Raw genomic sequence first — 21,860 nt, 5'->3', positions numbered from 1 at the left:
TGATTGTTCGAAATTTCTTGTGATTCTACAAAACGGATTCGTCGTTAATTAATTCCAAACGTTATTATGTATCGTTTGTTACGAACAATTGAGAAAATATTTCATTCGATATGATCAAGTGCAGCATGATCAAACGAATGTATAATTTTCATCGCAAAGACAAGTCTGTTGAGTGCAGGAAAAAAAAAACGTTGCGTAACTATAATAATTATACCAATCGAAACAATCGAATGAATTTTGAGAAACTGAACGTTTTCTGAATAATAATGACTTGACCACCGCGTAGAGCGGAAAATTTTACATCAAATTATGTCGGATCAAAAAATGAAGAAAAAAGAAATTCTACTTATCGACGGCGTCTGGGAAACAATTTCTTTTTTTTTTTCTTTCATACGATTAATTTTCCTAATCCGACTCCGTTTCCGACACATGGGTACATAATTCGATGTAGAATTTTCCGCTCTACGCGATGGTCAGGTAATTTTTCATCCGTCGATGGCGGTTCTTGAATAAAATGCAAATAAAAAAAAAAAAAAAAAAGTCAAATTTTGCCGTTTTTTCGAAACGACTTCGGATTTGAGTTTCTGAGCGTCAAAAACCCCGACACGCACAAAATTGCGGCCGTGTCCGGAATGTTTTTAGGTAAGCAAGGTATAATACTCACTGTTTCTTCGTCCTTCTCGAACCCTGTAGGTGAGGTCAGTGAACGCGAGATCAACGGGCGGCCTCTTCGGAAGATGGGTTATGGTCTTTGGCTGAGCTGGGAGGATCTGAAGTCTGACCGAGCCTTTTCTCGGCTGCAATAAAATCCCGTTCGAGTCGTCGTCTCTCGAGCTGTTCCCCTCGAGCTTCATCTTGATTCTGATTTCCGTTTCACCAACGCGCGTGAAGTCTTTCTGTTTTACTTTTATTATTTTCTTTTATTTATTTATATAATTGTGATTTTTTTTTCTTCTTTTTTTTTTTTTTACTCGGAACAAAAGACCTTCTCAAACCGCGCGAAATTAAAAAATTTCGCAACGCGAACGCGAGTGTGTCTACTACGAACACGTATACGCCTTGGCAGGCATGTATATTTCGTCAGAATTGTTGCAACGCCACTTATCACCGCCAAGTTTCACCGCCTGCAAAAATCACAGATTTCTAATAAAAATTTCAACCATATTTAAAATGTATGTTAAACAAGGTGTGATAGGAAAATTTTTATGCGAAACAGGTGAAGGAGAATAGAGATGAAAAACGAATTATAGCAATCTCATCTTTTTCTTTCTTTCTTTCTTTCAACTTTTAGGATGCATGGAGTGTAGGTAAAATCCGATTTAAATTGCGTCGAAATAGAGGAATTGAAAAACGGAGTTTTATTGATCGTGAGTTTTATCAGGAAACTAGAAACCTCGATCGACGTAGTTCAACAATTAATGTGTTTGTTGGAAATTTTTATAGTTTATCCAATTTCAATGGATGATAGTTCGTAATTTCGCTGTTGAATAAATTGTACAGAAAACGTCAGTACGGATATTGATTTTTGGTAAGATAAATCATGTATTGGAAACGAAATCACGAAATCGCATCGGTTCGTTATACGCAAAATATTCACATATTGATTTGTTTCACTGGTTATTTTTTCGGTCAATCGAAGATCTCTATAAGAATTTAAAGTCAGGCCATTTCTTGATAACCCAAGATTTATTAAAACATATCACAAGTTTTTTCGATTACGTCTCGAAAGTTGTTCGTAATTAATAAATCCAATCAACTTGATGAACCTCGGTTGTCCTTGATCAGTTTTTATTTCGTAATTCTTTCCTCTTTGATACTGTTTTCGCCTGGTACAATACGTAATTAATTATCATACCACGTCGAGCTGATTATCTTAGCCAAAAATATGATTAACCTTATTTTATGCCAATTATACATGACATATATAATAATTTACGAAACAATACAACGAATACATCAAGCGGAATCTTACATTCTGAACGAATCACGGTGTTGAAGTGTTTGCGTGCATAAAAAGTCTCATCAAGACCAAAAAAAAAAAATTCACGAATTCAAATTCGAGCACCGAGTAAATTAACTGCGACACTTTCGCGGCTAATTTTCATTGAAACTTAAAATATCCTCATTTACTCATGATTTCTACGACGAATTTTCACTGCAGATTTTCACACACATAAATACATATGCGTGATACTTCTCAGGTATAAATATAAATCTAATCGAAAACACCGACACGCAAGATTTTCACACCCGCAGGATTCGACGCGATGCACAATCGACCAATTTACGGTCGAGATATGGTCGAAAACGCAACTCCGCTCGCTATCTTCCCGCAACGGGGGCTTCAGCCGCGAATCTCGAGAGCTTCACGAATCGGCCACCTCGTTCAACCGCGTCTCGAGCCTTACTAACAGCTCTACCGATCAATTTGCTCAGCGATGCTATCACGCCCGTCTCGTATCTCGCATCGATGCCTACTTCTGCGACTTCTCCCACCATTTACGGCTTCTTCAAAATCGTTTCTTACACACACACGCACAGATCGTATAGTCGGCGAACCAACCGTAGAGAGTGTAATAATTATTCAGAATTAATGGCATACGGGACGGGTTTCGTTTTTGCCTTTTTTTTTTTTTTCTTCTTTTGATAATGTTTTTCTTTTTTTTTGCAAACGGAATGGTACTAAGGAATAAAATTATTTATAACCAAAATAAGCAAAAAAACACAAACAGACACATTTCTCATTTCTCTTCCTCTCATCTCGTGACGGATGAAAATTTTTGGAACAAATCTTTCAAGGATTAATTTTATTACACATATAATATGTCTACGGTGAATATGCAGAGTTTTGATTTTGCATTTTTTAACTCGTTTCTTTTTTTTTTTTTCTTTTGGTTAATTTTATTTCTCATCGACTCATCGCGAATCGGACGCTTCTTCGTCGCATCGACGTTAAAGCACAATAGAATCTGAAAGTCGGTCCAAGGTTCGAGAGTCTTACAAGTGTTGCAAATATGTATATATATATATATATATATATGTACGTGCACATGAGTGATGAGATAACTCTCGATAACGGCGATATTTTTTTCTTCTCCTGTATCTAATTAACTATTATCTACACCCGGTGTCTATATTGAGGTTAAACGTCGAGAATCTATGCTGCAGCTGTTATTGCACAAGCAAAAGGATCAGCACCTCTGAAAACAAAGTTTACCCACCTTGTTGCAACGGCTAATAAAGTTGCCGATAATTATCAATGAATTTTCATGGATTTCTTTACAACGCGTTTGCCAGTCGTCGTTTTTTCTTCTTTCCTCATTTTTTTTTTTTTTTTTTTTACGCTTAACCTGCCAGCCCGGCGAATCAGGTACACGGCATTTTATTTTATTTTCTGCAATCAACGTTTGTACCGTAGTTATTATCCTCTAAATTATCGTAGTTTATTTTAGTTTCTCAACAATCAGCTGCGGGACAATGGAATTCAATCCATGTACCGGGACAATTTTACCACGCTAATACCAGAGCTGTATATAACTTTTCTAGCAGAGTATGCAATTCTTTGCAAAATTGTGACTCACGCGATTGTTGGAATTCTTACGTAACGCAACCGGACTCGTATATATTTCATACTTGCGATTCTCGGTTGAGTTAACGCGAGCGTAAGTTTGCTGGTTTTTTTTTTTTTTTTTTCCATTTGTCTTTGTTTCGTTTTCTCTCGGTCTGCTAAGAACAAGAAAAATCGTCAGACATATTTTTGAAAATCTTAAGTATCGATTATAATTCGGCAATGAATTTCAATTTTTTTGTAAAATAAATTTCAGGTATAATTACGCGGTAAAAAAATTTCATACCTATCTACAGACGTTTTTATCAAGTGGTACAGTTTCTCCGTATCTTGTGTTGTACACGCGTACAGATCTCGAAATGTCGGCGATACTAATTGTAAGTATTCGTTATCGTCGCTTACAGTCACATTTCTTATCTCGACGCGTGTCAATTTGAGATTATCACGTGCGGATAAACGGTACATTTGGAAAAAAAAAAAAAAAAAAATTCATCACATACAGTAAAAATAATTTCGTTTCGCCGTGTTTGTCGTAGAAAGTTCACCCGTTGCTCGTTAAACTTTGACTCGATTAAATTTAACTCGATTGTATCGGGTTCGTTTTCGCTGTAAAATCTCGTACGTCCTTTTTGTTTTTTCTTTCTTTCTTTTTTTTTTTTTTTGTTTTCTTTCGCTCTCACGCCAACAACACCCACCACTTTTGTCGACGACGCGCCGAATCGACGTGTGCGATCATTCCTTGAGCGTTATCCTTTTAGTTTCTTTTTTCTTTTTACTATTTATTTATTTATTTATACGCCTGCAACAAGCGTCACGTACACCGACGATACCGTAGCCGGTTCTAATCGGTTTTCCAAGCCGCTGACACTGACATTAACCAAGGTTGTTATTATACATTAAATTTCCGCTTCCGAGTCACGCGTGTCATATATTATAGATACGAACCGTTTGCCAATTTATGCCCCGAAACTCGTGTCTCGTGTCGGCTGACATTATATACACCGATAATAATAACAACAACAACGAGAATATCGTCGATCATTCGGAAATTACGCGACTGGATACGGAAATATAAAATATATATGCATACAAGATTAAAATTAGCGTGGAACTTTTTCATTCGCGTATTTTTTATCCCTCACTCTTTGTGTCTTTTTTTCTACTATTGTCTTTTTTTTTTTTTTTTGTGGAATACCTAACGCGATTGATCGGGAAGAGTTCACCGGAAACAGGATTCACGTGATAATCGAGGTTGAATTTTTTTGTATATATACTTGAAGAAAGAATTTCACCCATAATCCTTGCGCATTTTAGTGTTGGCGAAGGATGACATGTTAGCAAGTCGAGGTTGCAGCAATGTTGCAAGAAGACGCGAGGTGAAAGGCGAATGACCAGAACTGACGTTGCGGGCAGATTATTCTTAATCGGATTCCGATATCGACGTGCGCTCTACATAATATACGTACGTTGATGAAAAAATGTTCTCTTTAAATTCCGCAAGACTTTAAAGTTTTTTAATTTTGTTTTTTCGTCACTCTCTTTTATTTAATTTCAAAATTTCGATACTCGAATATCTTGATGCTAATTAATACTAATCAGGCATATGACTGGAGCTGCGCAGGTGAAATGTATTAAAATGAAATCTTTTTCCTCGTACAAAGAAACTTCTGTTAATTTCGTCGCGTTTTTTTTTTCTTTATTTTTGAGCATACCGTCAATTAAGATTCTCTGGAGGGTTCTTGGGAATGTAGAAAATTGAATAATGAAAACTGTTGGTGAACAAGGCTAGTTAGAAAATTAAAAGTTGGAATAAAATATGAAGTAAAAATTGAAAATTGAAAATGTTGAAGCGATTCTTCTACTTGTGTGTGCGGGTATAAAATGAAAGGAAATTTAGTGAAATGAAACGAGGCTGAAGTTAGTAACGTTATTCTAACGATTGACGTCTCAAAAAGCCCGTAGCTTCATTTCTTTGGGAATCTATGAAATGCGGTAGATTATGTATTTTGAAAACTTGACCACTTCAAAGTCACTAGAAAATTGCAAAATAGTAATTCTTTCCCTCAGTGTTTCGTTACGCTGAGGTTACTTACTTCAGCCTCGCGAAATGAAATGGAATGGAACGAAATGAAATGAAAAAAGCTTTATTGCGCTGACCGATGGATACTCAGCAGATACAATTATCATTGTTTACACGTGATAATGGAAAACGCTGCGCAGTCAAGTGCAAAGATCCTCGTCAAGTTGAAATTTCGAGCTCCGTTTGTCGCCCCACTTTTTCCTGCCGCAGAAATTATTGAATTTATTACCGATCAAGTGTGCGTTACGCGTGACGTTGCGTTGGCACGTGGATCAAAGGTTCTATAATAAACCATGTGTGTACGTATATATACGCGTGTACATCTATTATATTCTATTCGCGTTTATCTGTGAAGTTGGAGCGTCGTTGCTGCGTACATTACACGATAATCGTAAGCTAGACGAATGATCTTAGAATGCAAATTTAGTATCTCTTATCAGATCCTCGACACGGTTCGAAAAAAGATTCAATAGTCGTAACGCGATAGAAGAAAAAGAAAAAATAAATAAATAAAATAAAACGATTATATTGTTATGTCGTATAACTTTGCAAACATGCACGTTTTTATCAATTTTCGGTATAATTTTTGACAATTCTTTAAACTGACGATTCAACGTTGAATTCCTGAACGTTTTGCGATTCCACATTCTTTGACAATTATTTTGAAAAAATTCAGAATTTACCGAAGACGCGTGTTATGATCAGGGTGAAAAGAATCTGAAAACAATGATGATACGTTATTCGGGGTGGAAAAAAATCATGCCAAGTGGGTAAAATTATAGTCGATCCAATTTCGGTTAAGAGAATTTGTGACTTTGATCGTATGAAAATAAAAAAAAAAAAAAAAAAAAAAAGAAGGAAATCGATCGATATTCAATAATAAAGAATGGAAACGTATTATTATGATACAAAAGCAGTTTTAAACATATGAGCGAAACGTAGCACAACACGACCTCATATCTCGACCATGAAATTTCAAGAATGTGCAGACTGTATAATTTTCGGTTATTTAAACGACTTATCGGGCCGGTACGCTGTTAATTTACATTAATTTGCAAACACGTGTATCCGCATTTTTTTGTTTCAATCTTGTGTTTCAGCCTTTCCCGATTATTTATTTTCAATTTAGCTAGCGTCTCCTGCACTTGAGAATACATATAATACATGTATTAAGAACCGATATATTTATAAGAATTATTTGAATGTTGTTCATCTGCAATTATCGACGGTTAATAGCGGTATAATAACATGATAGAATACCCTTATTACTACAAGTTCGTCACGGTTCGCAATTCGACTCGCAGGTAAGATACGCAACAGCAATGAAAGAATAATAATGCTTCCAATCATTAATCGTGAGACTGCAAATAAATAGATTACAGACGGATATGGAGTCTGCGGAATAAGAGAGAATTGTATAAATACATACGTATGCGTATTGTAGAGAAAATTCTGTAAATATCACGTGTATCTACATGACATCTATTTATTACATATGTAAAAAAATTAAATGGTTCCGGAGGTATAAATCTGTGATTGCAACGAAGCTACAGATAATCGATGCATCGATTAATCGCGTCCAGAAGAATAATCGAACGCGACTCGATTGAATCGGTAAAAATTGATCGGTTAACGATTGTTTTGTATTTTTTTTGAAAAGGTGTATTTGAAATCATGAATTTCAGTATCCAGTCCTAATGGCGACAAAGTTTCATGATAATTTATTGTCTCATTGAATTATTTTTCAATTTCATGTAAAAATATTCATTCATATTTCACTTATTGTACGGGAGTGAAAAACAAACACAGATTGCGAGGAAAAATAATCGAATCAGTCGATTAATCGAGTTTGAAAATTAATCGATTAATCGGGAAAAAATGATCGATTATTTTTGATCACCGTTAATTCGTGCTTGGATCAACGAACGATGTAGCTATTGAGATAATCCACTCACATCGTTCTTCTTTCTTTTCCATGCAAATTTCATTTCTGATACCTATAATAAAATTGCAAGGAACTGGATTAAAGAAAATCCCGCGAAATTTTCTGGGGAATTTTGCAAAAAAGATTAAAAAAAAAAGGGGGGGGGGGGGAAAGAAAAAAAGAAAAAAAGCTTGCAGCACGCATCTTTGAATAATCCTGTACGCAGAAGCATGTTACAGACCGTGTAACACTTGAAGTCATAAGTACGATCAGCCCAAATGAAAACTCTGATGCAAAATGTAAGTTACGAAAGGCGGCGAAGCGTAAAATGTCACGATATAATAACTTTGGTCCGCTATACATGTATTTAAATAAACATATATCTATATTTTGTTTGTAAGTGATTGACGCGATTTGTGAAGTAACTCGGACACGTTCTCTTGACCCAAATGAATTTAGGTATAACGCAGAGACGCGAGTGTGCAAAGGCATACGTGCGTTCGCGTTTGTGACGGTTAAACACACGCTGCCGGCGAATTATAATAATTTATATATTTACTGAAACGATGCTGTACGTGGGAAAATTATAGTGTCATTTCACAAACGATGGTGTTCGATTATTCGACTCGTCGGCACTTGCGATGAATTTTTTTTTTTTTTTCAACCAGCTCGTTAGTATGACATACATTTATTCAAAAAAAAAAAAACCCTCTACGATTAACTGTACAACTATAATAGAAAAATTTTTAATTCGCAGTACAAATTCTTCAACGTTTATGATAAATCATACATTTAATAAATTCCCTGGTCATTAGAATTTGATTAAAACTAATCACCTAATTTTAGTCTCGCCTAACTGTTGTTATATCGTACAGTTTGTAAATTTTCTCAATTTACGTTTCTCCTAAAGCGAAATTGCATACAAATTGCAGAATTGCAAAATTGAGACGACTTCGCGAGATTTAATTATAATACTTTCGTTCGTAATCTTTCACGAGAAAAAAATGTGCCACGTAATTTATTGATGCTTACACATATATGTATACATATGTATATTTACCTACGATAATTGAATTGATACGTTGCTTTACAGGTGTAAAATTTTCACGACGATTTCCAAGATTTTTGATACGATAGAATAATAAAAATCGTCTCTTAATTTAAAATTATATAACGCGTGTAAGTTTGACCGAATGATTGATTATACTGTCCTTGAATGTTTTTTTTTTCTTTTCTTTTTTTCGATGAAATCAAGTTTTTTAAATAAATCGGTAAACAACGGAAGCAAGTGAATAATAATAAATTTCTTTGTGTAAGATATTTCTTCACGGAAGGTCGTGGAGAGGAAAAAAAAATAAAAAAATTATACCAATAAATAAACGTATCATCAACGACGAAGATAGAATTGTTTCTATTCTTCAATGAACGATCAACATAAATATACATAAATATCGACTCGATTAGGAAGTGGGTATAATACAATTGATCCCGTGGCATGATCCATAAATCGGATTGACGGAACGATGACGTTTCACCTGCTAAATATATCTTGGCGATTTTTGATTAGCATCGGTTCAGCCGTTGCACGTATATGCAGGAAATGACAATTGACGCGCGAAAGAGGATAAAAAAGAACCTCGAACCTAGAAACGAACAATTCCTGCGTCACGTGGAGAGAAATTACATCACGATTCGCACTTGAGGCGTGCGTCGAATCGCGTAGCGGGGAAAAAAAAACAAGAATCGCTGCCAAAAGGCAAGGAGAATAAATTACTCTACTTTTTTTTTTTTATCACCTTTTTAATTATGCTAAATTTCTCGCAAAAAAATTAAACCTTCTTTAAAGTTCTCATCTTTGATTTGTCAGAAACGTAGAATCGTGACAAAGCGAAAAACAGCTTGTGCGTGAGACAGAAAATGGGGGGGAAAAAAAAAAGAAGAAAAATTGACGAGTTGTAACGTGAAAAGTGTAGATAATAACAACGAAAGACTTGATATGGATACCAAAGTTGTACGATTAAAAAAATTTGCGAATAATAATAACAACAACAACAATAATAATAATAAGAAGAAGAAAATCGGTGGATAACAGCGAAAAATAATGCCGAATAATTATTCGTACGATTCTTTTTATTTTTACAATTTCGCGATTAATTGTTGAAAAAGAGATTGATTAAATAAAATAAATCCGACGTATGATCGTCGGCAGAAAAATTCTGTCAAACAGGTCAGAGACGTAATCGGCAAAAAGTATAATTCGTCCGTACGTTTCAAGGCTTTGTTAAATACCTGAACGACCGTCACTCGTTTCGATTGGTGACCGTAGGTGAACTTCGGATATTCAAATTTATCCTCGCGTCAACTAACACGGAATAACGATTAAACACACGGCGCGACGATAGACGGTGTCGTTTATAAAATACGGACGTGAAGAGATGATCGACGATAAATAAAATGCAAAAAAATATTACGCGTATAATACATATTTAAAATCGATCGCGTATGAGAGAAAAATTTATTTCCGCGTACAAGTTATATAAATTTTATACAAGGTATGTATAAATATGTAAATTATCTATCCTTATATTGTATTAACATTGTTCAGGTGTATTGTATGGTTTACAAGATACATGCGCATGTATACATACATATATGCGTTAGTTAACTTATTGCGATAATTATTCAGACAATATTTTTTCCCCTTTTCCTATATTGCGTGAGTTACAAACTAATTTTTTTCTACCGCTTTACGCTTCGGTCACTCATCTATTATTGTTATTATTATTATTATTATTATTATTATTATTATTATTATTATTATTATTATTATTATTATTATTGTACAGGCATCGTTCGAACGAATTTGATTTTAAATCCATTTTTTTCTTTCCGTTGCCAATGCCTTTTATTTTCCTTCGGATAAAAATGGTCGAAATTTTTCTCACAATATATCGCAGGTATAGTACAATATTAATAGCAAGAATTTTTTTTCATTCATTTCTGTGTATAGGATACGTTGATTGTTATACGTGTATAATCTGTATAATATGTAAATAAAAATAAAAACGGCATAGAAACGATCATTCATAGTCATAAAATAAAAATTATGAGTTATGTGGATGCAAAAAAAAAAATTCAAGGAAATAATCATTAAATTTTCATAATTTCAGTTTTACACCGGGGTACGTAGTATTATAGAAACGAAAATGAAGAATGCATGGAACATGATTCGTTGTTCTGTTTGTCCGATGATTTCCTTTTTTCAACCAGGATCAATTATATTTCATAAAAATTATTGTCAAGTTCAATTTCTCTCTCTCTCTCTCTCACTCTGTAGTTTATAATACATGATGCAAGACGCAAAATGAAAGAGTAAGAAGCAAAAATAACAATTAGTGATACGCTTACATGAGAATGAAAAGAAATGAAGAAACCAACGTAAAGAAACAAGCAAGAAACTTTAAGCAGTATTGACAGATTAAAATAATGTGTACGTATGAGTGTATGATTTCCGTGTCAATGATCTCAAATATGTGTATATACGAGTATATTGAGTACGCACGTGATAGTCGTCTTCAAAACAAAGGTCCTTCGCATACCTATAATACAGACTCGTTATAAATGCACGCGTATCTACATATCATAATAATATGATGTGTAATAAAAAACATATTATAAGAAATAATAATCTACGCAATGGTCTGAAACTTTTCATCGAAATACAGTCAGTCACGTAGATCGCTTAAATACGTACGATTATACTTGTGTTGAAAGAAAAAGAGGAAAGAAAAAATTGGGAATAAAAAGACAAAAGTAGAAAAGTTCAAAATTAATTATTTTGATAAAAATTCGCGACAATAATTCGTCTTCAATTAATCAATGCAACATTACTTGTACAGAGACATACATATAATAATTGAAAACACGAAAATTTTCATAATTCGGTCAGTGTTAATATGAAAGTTTCTTGTTTCACGTATGTGTATATATATGTATATATGTGTATATAATCTTTTGCGTATAATTACAGTCTGCACAAATAAAACCACGTTTAAAACCTAAGTATAATAATTTTCTTTTACGTAAATCGTTAGGTTTATTATTGATTAATTTTGTTTTCAGTGGTTCGAAATATTTTCGGAGAGCAGAAACAGAATGGAAGAAAAAAAAAAAAAAAAAAAAAAACTCGTAGCGAAAAAATATAACGGTAAAGTGAATGTATACGTATACTTATTGTTATAAAATATTATCAGAAATTAAGAAACCTTGACCATGTGTAACAACAACAACAACAACAACAACAATAATGATGATGGAGAGAGAGAGATAGAGAGAGAGTGTGGTCTTAAATTTTTGCGAGAAATTGCGCAACTTGGGATTTTGAAAGAGGAATCGAGTCGAGTCTCGTTTTTCGGTTATAGTATGTATGTATAATTGTGGGTATAAGGTAATCGGATAGATTAAAATTACGGTTGCGCAAAGACGCGAGTATAAGGTGTAAGTAAATACATACGTAGGTAATATACCGTCCTGAAATGTGATTTACGTTTTTTATACGTCTATCTGTACAGAATATTGTGCAAGAGGCCGGCATACAGATTTTCAAAAATTTAAAAACCATTAAACCGACGGTTCAAAATGATAATCCGATAATGCGATTCGGATGACGGATGTAACCATGTAGAAATCGATGCAAGAATGCACAAGCCACGATATCGAAATTTAAAATAAGCTAATGCATATTTAGTATACGGAATTAAAAAATTTAAAGGTCAGAATAATACAAAAGCCAAAGTGTAGAATCGTCCGAATTCGTCACGATAATATACGTATAGAATCATATAGATTCTAGATATTGTTGTTACGTGTTTAGTATTTGTGTATAAATTCGTATTTTCAATTTCAACGTCAACTCTGGGAATCGGATTATAGCAAATTTGAAAATTCGAAATTTCGGTCCTTCTAATTTTTGCTAAATAATTTCTCGTCAACGAATCGACATAATTACCATTTCTTTCACAATATTCCGTAACAAAGTACCCTTTGGTCGCGGTCTTAAACTTTCCTACTCACGGCTAATTGTTGTCAATATGATAGAATGGCACGTTTCGAGATTTCAAAGCTCTCAGCTGCGTTGATCTCGCGGCATGTGTAAATTACACTTAGGTACGTATGCCTGTAATGACGAAATTTGCACACTTCGTCCAGCAGATGTATAAAAGGAGAGAAATGATTACGCCGATTACACAAACGATTTTTTCAATCATCATTCCCCCTCCCCTCATCCTCCCTCCTCCCTTGATTTATCAATTCTTGCAGCTTTCATCTCAGCTGGTCAAATACTTTCATATATATCCCCTCCTCCCCCTCCGCAACCAGCCAATTATTTCGTCAGTCTCGTTCTTTCGATAACTCCGTTTTCAGGTCAGCGTCTTTTCGATGCACACTGATTCTTGCTTCGTTCCGATCTTTTTTTTTTTGTTTTTTATCACATCGTTAACTTTTATTCGATTCTATTGTACGACTGGAATATGAACAATAAAACAAAAGGGGATTATGTTGTTAGGTCACTTCTATGACGCGGATGTGATTATCGTTTGTTTGTTTCTTTTTTTAAACATTTGGAATTTTTTGAAAGATAGAATGAATTACGGGAATATTCCTCGCGTTCAGATCATGAGATCCTATCACCGCGGAATTTTAAACCACATTGCGAATGCAACGTATGAATTTGTACAACGATGTTTATTGGTGTCGTACAGCAACGTCGTGGATATTTGCATTATATAAGTATATCAATTGTCGTTAAAATGGACGAACGAGCAGAAAAGTAGGATGAAAAAGGATGTAAATTGTATTATTGTTATCATCTTTGCGAGTCCGCAATATTCGAGGCAATGCTAATGACGATACATCAGATCGTCGAGAGTATAAAGGTCGATGTCGAATCGAGGTGACGACGATGACGATAACATTTATAGTGCATATTATCGCTGCCGCATGCGCGGTGCAAAGTCCGCATAAATGTATCATCATCTCTCAGATAGCCGTACGTGTATATATATATATATATATATGAGAAAACTGGTTCTTTGATATTGGAATTTGAACAGATTTAATTACAGTGTTTATGTACATAATTAACAATGATTTATCTAAATACGAATTGTGTATCAGGCATATTGAATGTGATAAATTCAATTAAAATTATACCTACAGGATGTTCTTCGTTTTTTTTGCGAATAAAAATTGATTGAAATTTTAGCGTTTAGTGAACACTAACGATTCTGAATATCGGCAAATTTTTTATTAGAGAAAATAAATAAATAAAACATCACGTTCCGTCGAAGCCCTACGTCTGCATGGATATTCATGATATAAAAGCTGGTATCAAATGATACGTGAAAACTTTTTACAGCGAGTTAGAAAAGGAGTGAAAGAAACTGGTTCGGCGAATCGCGAATTCGTCGCAAATTATACAGAATATGTATTATGATTTTTCGTATAATAGAACACGTTTCGATGTAATCAGAGATTGCGTGAACGATTTTACGATTATCGAAAAAGGTGCAAAGAAGAAAAAAAATCGAATCGACGAGTTTCGGTTACATCGTTCGATGAGGAAGGGAATTTTGTTTTTTCTTTTATATTTAACTTTGCCTGCCGCATAGCATATTTTTGCAACCTCGAGATTCCCGTCAATTTATACAATGCTTCCTGCATAATTTCGTACGTAAGACAATAATAAGAGGACGACAAAATGCGTAGAATATATGCCCTGTTACGGTCTGTCAATTACACTTGTCAGCACGCAAGAGGTGCATCAAATGGAGGAGGGATATAAGAATTGCATACTTGCATAAGAACTTGGTGAAAAAAGAAAGAAAAGAAAAGAAAACGACGCGTTTTTTTTTGCCCGTTTGATGCACTGTCTATGAATTACAATTACCTACAATTAATATTATTCATATATGTAAAATATATAAATACCACGTGCGTCGTGATGCAATGTTGAATAAGAAGAAAAATTTATCATCCGCGGGTGTCCATCGGCGATACTTACAATCATTTCGTAAGTAAAAACAGCTGACGGAGAAGTGAGTGGAAAATCGACAAGGAAAAGTAGAAAAATTCAATTTGACGGTATCTTGTACAATGATTGACAAACTATAAATAACGACGAAAAAGTTTTTTTCAAACATAGCATACGTGCATTGAAATTTCATCGTTAACGATCGGAATTACAATTCATTATTTACCATGTCTATGATTATAGTCAGCGAAATTATACCATCTTGAAATATATATATATAGTATAGTATATATGTATATTTTTTTTTCTCGTGAAATAATTTTTCTACGCAATCCAGGATAAATTGTCGGCGAAAATGAATTTGAAGCGGTGAAGTATATAATAAAAATTTTGCGTCAGAGTTGTCGTTAAGGTCGTAATAAAATTTTACACGCGTCTGAATTTATTACAAAAATATCGCGCAGGTTTTGTAATACTTACATATTGACGAGGTTTGAAGAAGGTACAAATTTACCGGAACTGAAAAATCAAGCAAATTCAGGAAACTGATCGTGTCGCTATTTTCAATGTTTTAATATTCTATCAATGGACCTTGTACCGACATTTACACAAAAACGACGACGCCTACAACACATCGTGTCTTCGCTGCAGATGAGTAATCGAGCACACGTGATCGAGTATCACATTTACGTTAGTATTGAGGCGTCTCGTTAACAATGAAGATGAGATATCTCGGCTCTGGGCACAGGTGTGATTTACACACGTTAATTTCAAAGTCCGGATGGCCGTTTATACCAGGATTATATCTTATCGATCTATAAATTGAAGATTGTCAAAGAACGAAGAGCTATGGTTTATTCTTCACATTTTACACGGCCTTTAAGATACGAATGAATATCTTTAAGCAAATTTTCAATACCGTTGTATATTTATCCTTTCATATCTCCGGAAATAATTTCATACGCACGCGTTATTTTATTTCTATCAAAAATCAAATTCAAACTTTTATCAGAATTTATTTATTTATTGTTTTTTTTTTTTTTTTTTTTTTCTACACCGTGCAAATCTTTTGTATGACATATGTATAATGGAATTACCATTAACGTTGTAAGATCTGTTAAAATCCTCCTCGTTTTTTATACTCTATGAAAAAAATAAATGGACACAAATTTTGCACAAATATAGCAACTGGATAATAATAAGCCAGTTTAACGGCTGATTGTGAGCCAAACATACAAACTCACGTCATATATATTTTGTTCGCGTAATTAATTCTTAAGGTCATGCAAACTCACCCTTTTCCTTCCTACACTCCGATCCTACATTCCCCTCCGTTTGTTTGTTTGATATATGAAGACAGTGAGTTCGCTGGGTCGGTAAAGTTTAGAGTACTGCATGACCTTAATACCGCACGCACCGGCAGTGCAAAATTGACAAAACGAGTTTGTATTTAAATTAAGGGGGGAGCCTGCTTTAGAGGCTTCGCAAAATCGATTTTTTCAAGGATTTTTTTGGGAAGGAAAGAAATATCCGATTGAAACGAAACATTCAGGTTTTATTGTTATATATTTCAGCAGTCTTCTTAAATTTTTTCATCAAGATATATGTCATATTATGCCTGGTACAAGCATTTCACCGAGGCGTCTCGAGTGTGCATTTGTCGTGCGGCGGGAAAGGTGCAGGTAGCAATTTCCATCTGAAACAAAGAACCTAAAAAAATCTTTACTTCTCAATAGTATAGCTTCTAGTTAAACCAAGAAAATTCAACAAAAAGTGAAAAATTCAACAATTTTTCGCAAATTAAAAAAAAAATACATTTTTTTTTGATTAAAAAATTCACTTTAGTTTGTTTAAAAAGTGGGTTAATCTCGACTTTCTTAAGGTTTTTTAGGTTCAACTAGAAGAGAATTTAATCCCGAGTACAATGCGATTTGTCTCGTTTCGATAGGACGTTTAGTTTTTTCCCTATCTTTCCCGCCAATTAGGAAAATGCGTAAAAATTAAAAACCGAGAAATCGTGCGTCAAAGTTTTCGTATATAAAAAATCGTAATTTTCTTGAACTTACCGCATTAATATGCTAATCAGCGATTCCTGGTCCATAGAGTTGCCCTTCAGACTCTTCAAAAACCTGGTTCAAAACTTCAAAAAACTGGTTCAGACTCTTTAAAAAAGTGGTTGAAAACTTCAAAAAACCGCTCTTATACCTGCTCGACGCTTGCTCACTATTTCTTCCGTAACTCCGAAAATATTTCGAATTTGCGTCTGAAATTTTAGGGACACATTCTTGGATAGTTTGGGAAGACATTTATGCAAAAAAAAAAAAAAATAGTTTTTTTGAAGCCTCTAAAGCAGGCTCCCCCCTTAATAGCTTGGATATTATTCAAGTTGAGTTTTTTATATGCCGTCAATTTATTGGCAGGATTAAATTTGCATAGTATTTAAAATTCCAAATTAATGATTGTTTAGAGATTTTAAAAAATTTTTTTTTTTGTACGTATGACAATCGCGATTGTATATATATAAACTTGCTTGTCGTTAAAAATGTTCAAATAACATCGTCCGACGAACGTTGATTAAAAATTTGAGGTCGGTGGCGTTTCTGTATAGTGAATTTTCATGAATATATATGTACATGTATAAATGAATAATTTATAACACTGTATCTCGATAATTATATACATTTCTGTCACCGCCCACGTTCTTCACTTCTTCAACGATCAAATACCAAAGGATAGATCGATTAATTGTGAGCTATCTCTTAACGGATATCAACCCGAATTACGCAGATATTTCGCGCATGTTTCAGCACTAATCTCTCTCGAAGCTTACCATCCTTATCCTCATCTTTATCCTCAGCATCATTATTATCATTATTGTCATTATCGTTATTATTATACCCGCAATTATATCCGAATAGCGATCCGACCGCGACCTCGAAAACTGCCAAAGACCCCGTTTCCGGAAATCGACAAGCTTCCTCAATTTATAATTGATTCACGATCGAGGTGATCGCGAGTCCTCGAGAATCCTCACCGATGATAATTTTTTTTCGACAAGTATATTAACTCCGGAATCGTAACTACGTATTGCATTTTTGTATTTCGTAAAAATTTATTTATTTTCGTAAATCGTTTTCTCTTGCGACATTAAAATTCTATTCGTCTTTCTATGCACCGTGAACAGTATTCCCGATATATTCTTTCGATTAATTTTTGTCTCCTCAGGATTTTGCGCAGTAAAAGACAACGATTGTAAATGATTTGCGTGAATAGAGTTTTATTATCATATAGTATATATTCATAGTATAGTATAAATTTGAAAAAATGGCCGGACTCCGTCGAAGATCGTAAAAAGTTAATTAAAAAATCTAAGTCCACTCTTATTGTATGTATAATATGTATGTAAGATTTTATCTTCGCAACTGATTTTACACGATATTCTTTGGCAAGTTTTTTTTGAAAAGACTAATCAAATAGTTCCAATAAATTGCTAACTTGTAAATCCGGGTTCCGAGTACCTTATTTTTATATTTATACTTCTTTCTTTCTCTGTTTCTCCGTTCGTAGGATCGTAGACAAGTTTGACATTTGGTTCGGCAATTTTATAGAAAAATGATTATCATCGTTGAGCAGAAAGTGTATCAACGTACAAGATTATCGTATTTCTGATCAATTGTATCGATTGTCGATTCCTCCGACATGCGATTAATAGCAAAATTTTACCTTTCACCGATCTAACAAACATGATAAATTAATTATCCTGCAACTTCTTCCACTACATTTTGTTATTTCGTATCAGTGTACGTCTATTCAACTGTATGCAAGCTGCGGTAACGGTAAATAATAAGAAAATAAATGCCGCACTGTTATACCTATACAGTACGGATATATACTGTAGAAAAAGAAAGTCTTTTAACACGACCTCGAATGAATATTGACCGTTAAGCATGTGCTCCTTGCTTATGCAGCTGCGTACAATGCATGCCTACTTTGTGCGTATGTACGTACATACGTCGTGTCGTCAACTACTTGTGTGCAGAGAGAGAGAAAGAAAGAGAGAAAGAGAGAGAGAGAAAAAGAAAAGAGAGAGAGGGAGAGAGAGAGAGAGAGAGGTATCCGATAGCACTCGCTCCCAGCTCTTTGTTTATCGTTATATACACGTGCATACGCATGTGTGTACATGAGGATTGCTCATGATAACACGCGGTATTGAATATAGGCATGCATAACAGCATAACGTAAATCCGTGTAACACGGGTGCAACGATCACGAAGTATATATAATGTACATACATATTGTATACGAACGTAGTCGTTGTTTTTATTACGGGTTGAAGAGCAGGATATATTAATGAAAAATGATGATATGCGTAGGTGGCGTGAAGGAAACAAAGAGCTTGATAATAAAGCTTGAGGTTATATGTATGTACACCATTTTATAGGTTTATTTTATGAAATTTTGTCGATGATCGATTAAAAGTCTGTTAGAAAAAAATTGGATTCCAGTTCTATAACGGAGAGTAAATTATGTTCTCTCTCTCTTTTTTTTTTTTTGATGCAAACTAGATAGTACATTGGTATATCGGGACTTCCGTTCAAGTGACCTAGAAATTTCAACGTTCTCATGTTATGCTTCTAGGCGAGAAATTTTATTGTTTTGTTCCGTTCTCTCCGTTCAGCAAACGAGACGAGCGTGAATAGGAATGTAGGAAGAATTTTATCAACAAAACAATTGCAGACTACGGTCGATATTTTTCATTCTTTTTGCCACACTTTGTTCACATAGAAAAGCGGTGACCCTAGCGAATAGTAAAACAACGACAAAAACACATTTCCTACTTCAGACGACGACGACGACGACGATTATTCAATTTCACGTAACGTAATCGTCGGTAAGATCGGAACGAAGAAAGACAAAAGTAAGCAGCCATAGAGTAAGAAAATATAAAGAGAATCAAAGGACAAATGATAACAGGCCAATCAGCTGTCCCGTAGCTGTCAAATTACTGACTTCAGGTTAAGCGGCGGCGCAGCTGAAAAGCGACGGACGAAACGACCGTCAATTGTCTTAATTAACACACACAATGCGTACTCACCGGAGATGAGATGAGACGAGGATCTGGTCGGTTCAGGTTGATTAAAAGGCCGCTACAGCTTTCTCGTCTCTCCGCGAGTAAAAGGGGTACTCTATTCGTCCTGACGCACCGAGCAAAATCATTCGCGAATCGTGACGGGAGACGGAGAATTGAAATACCCGAAGTAAGTAACGGTTCGGGCGAGTTTCTTTTATTTTCTCGTCCTTCTTTGTTAGAGCATTTATATTAATAACCTCTTATTCGACGATCCTGCGGCGAACGCGCTACTCCATCAACACACGTCGCATCGTTGCGACTCGGAACGATCGCGATGTCGCTTTTATTTTTTCTTGTCTTTTCTTTTGTACAACTCGTACGGTTCTGAACGGAGAAATGGTTCTACACACGGCTGCCTCCGATCGCCTCGCGGATGTATGAAACTCTGAGTCGAGCTTGACGCGCTGTTTATCTAACCGTGCGTGAGTCCGTTTCCGCTCAGCTGATATCGCCCGCTCCGTAACATCTTTCGAGCACTGTTTATACCATAGACTTATAAAGATAGACTGAGCGCTCCTATGAGAGGCACTGACAATTACACACAAAGGACAGCGATATACCGGGAGTATTGCCCTCTCTTTTTAATCAGCGTCATGGTGGGAGACAACGGAGCAGTGGAAGTGGAATAGCTATAGATATAGGCACATAATTTCGCCTCGTTCTCCTCTACCGCCGCGATCCCCGCCGCAAATATCGTCAGAGAGAGAAAGGAGTACACCCGGCATATTTCTGTCCTTTAAATGTTTGCTTCAAGCGGCTCATAAGAGCGCTCAGTCTATCTTTATAAGCTATGTGACAATTCGGTTCGACCGTCGCGCTACCTGACGAGTGAAAATTGAGTTAATTTAGTACAGTCGTCGATGTTTTGGCTTTTTTTATTCGTCGCCAGGTAGCGCTGCTGCACAGAGACGCCTGAAGACTCGCAATTCGGTCAACACACGCGCGTCCATTGTGGCGTGTGAAACGGCGTTTAGAAAGTACATTGAGAGTAATTAAGAATCGAACGTTAGGAAATAAGAAAGAACCCCTTAGAAAATCTCCAGCAATAGTATTTACGGTGATGACAGTTGATACGCGTGACGCATCATCCTTATTATGTGGTCATAGAAATGAAGCTGAGAAAATTTAAATAACACAAATTGTGAGACCGACGACAGTTTGAGAAAAGGTATTATAATTATAACGTTCGAAATGATTAAGCTTTGGTATTTTTCTTACGATTCAAATGTTTTCGGGCTTATTTCGGTTACTATAGAGATGCAGTGTGAGACAAAACAACAGAGTTTAATCATTTCAAATGTTTTAATTGTAAAACCTTTTCTCAAACTGGTGATATCTTAGCATGCACCATTCGAATTTGTTTGGATTCATTCCTATCACACGGTACGGATATCATTTCATTCTTGTTTCTCAAAAATGGCCTAAATGACATTGATAGATATTTTGTAAACGTTTCATTCTCTTTTCCCAACTTTCATCCCGATTCCAATTATCTTCTTTCTTCTTTTTTCACTCGCGTGCAAACGTCTCTGTCTTATTTATATCGATTTTGACTGAATATTTCCGTCTTTTAATTTTTACATTTTGATATTCATGTGTTCACCTTTATTGTAGTTTTTTTGCTTCCTTTTTCTTTACATTATGTATTTATAAAATTACATTAGATGAAAAATGGTACAGGGTGTATTTGGTACAGTAATAATAATAGTATGTCCTAGCGGATATTTGATCGCCTAGAAAGGGAATTCGTATTTTATGATATCAGATACTTAATTTATGTATAATGTATGCGCGTATAATAACTACGTATACAGAAGAATCTGAGCCTAACGCAGATATCCCGTATGAATGATCGTTCCTTTACATAGAAATGAATGCATAGCGTATAATACGGTAAAACTCTCGAATAATATGGTGGGTGACGTTCTACGTTACAGTTGACTCTTAAAAATCCGTGTAAAAAATTTTCAATTGCGTAAGTTGCATAAAATCTTTGTCATTCCTACAACCATATCAATTATACCAAATTTTAATCGATTGTCGCGTATGCCATTACATATAATTAGCAGACACGTATAACACACGTACGAATCGTCTTTCGAAAAGAAGAACCAACTGCATTTT

General features: G+C 34.9%; 1 long non-coding RNA gene across 1 annotated transcript in view; it reads right to left on the bottom strand.

Moving 5' to 3' along the window:
* The window catches only part of LOC124215167 (uncharacterized), a 40,955-nt gene extending 20,716 nt beyond the window's left edge, over positions 1-20,239 (bottom strand). Inside the window, exons 1-2 of the long non-coding RNA XR_006882293.2 lie at positions 19,701-20,239; positions 665-1,124 (exon numbers count right to left, since the gene is read on the bottom strand). This is a non-coding gene — a long non-coding RNA (uncharacterized lncRNA). The remainder of the gene's footprint in view (positions 1-664; positions 1,125-19,700) is intronic.
* Between the last annotated feature and the right edge of the window lie 1,621 nt (positions 20,240-21,860).

The sequence above is a fragment of the Neodiprion pinetum genome, chromosome 3 (genome assembly GCF_021155775.2).
Source record: "Neodiprion pinetum isolate iyNeoPine1 chromosome 3, iyNeoPine1.2, whole genome shotgun sequence".
NCBI lineage: Eukaryota > Metazoa > Arthropoda > Insecta > Hymenoptera > Diprionidae > Neodiprion > Neodiprion pinetum.
The sequence above is the reverse complement of the archived record's forward strand: the minus strand, read 5'-3'. Positions and strand labels throughout refer to the sequence as shown.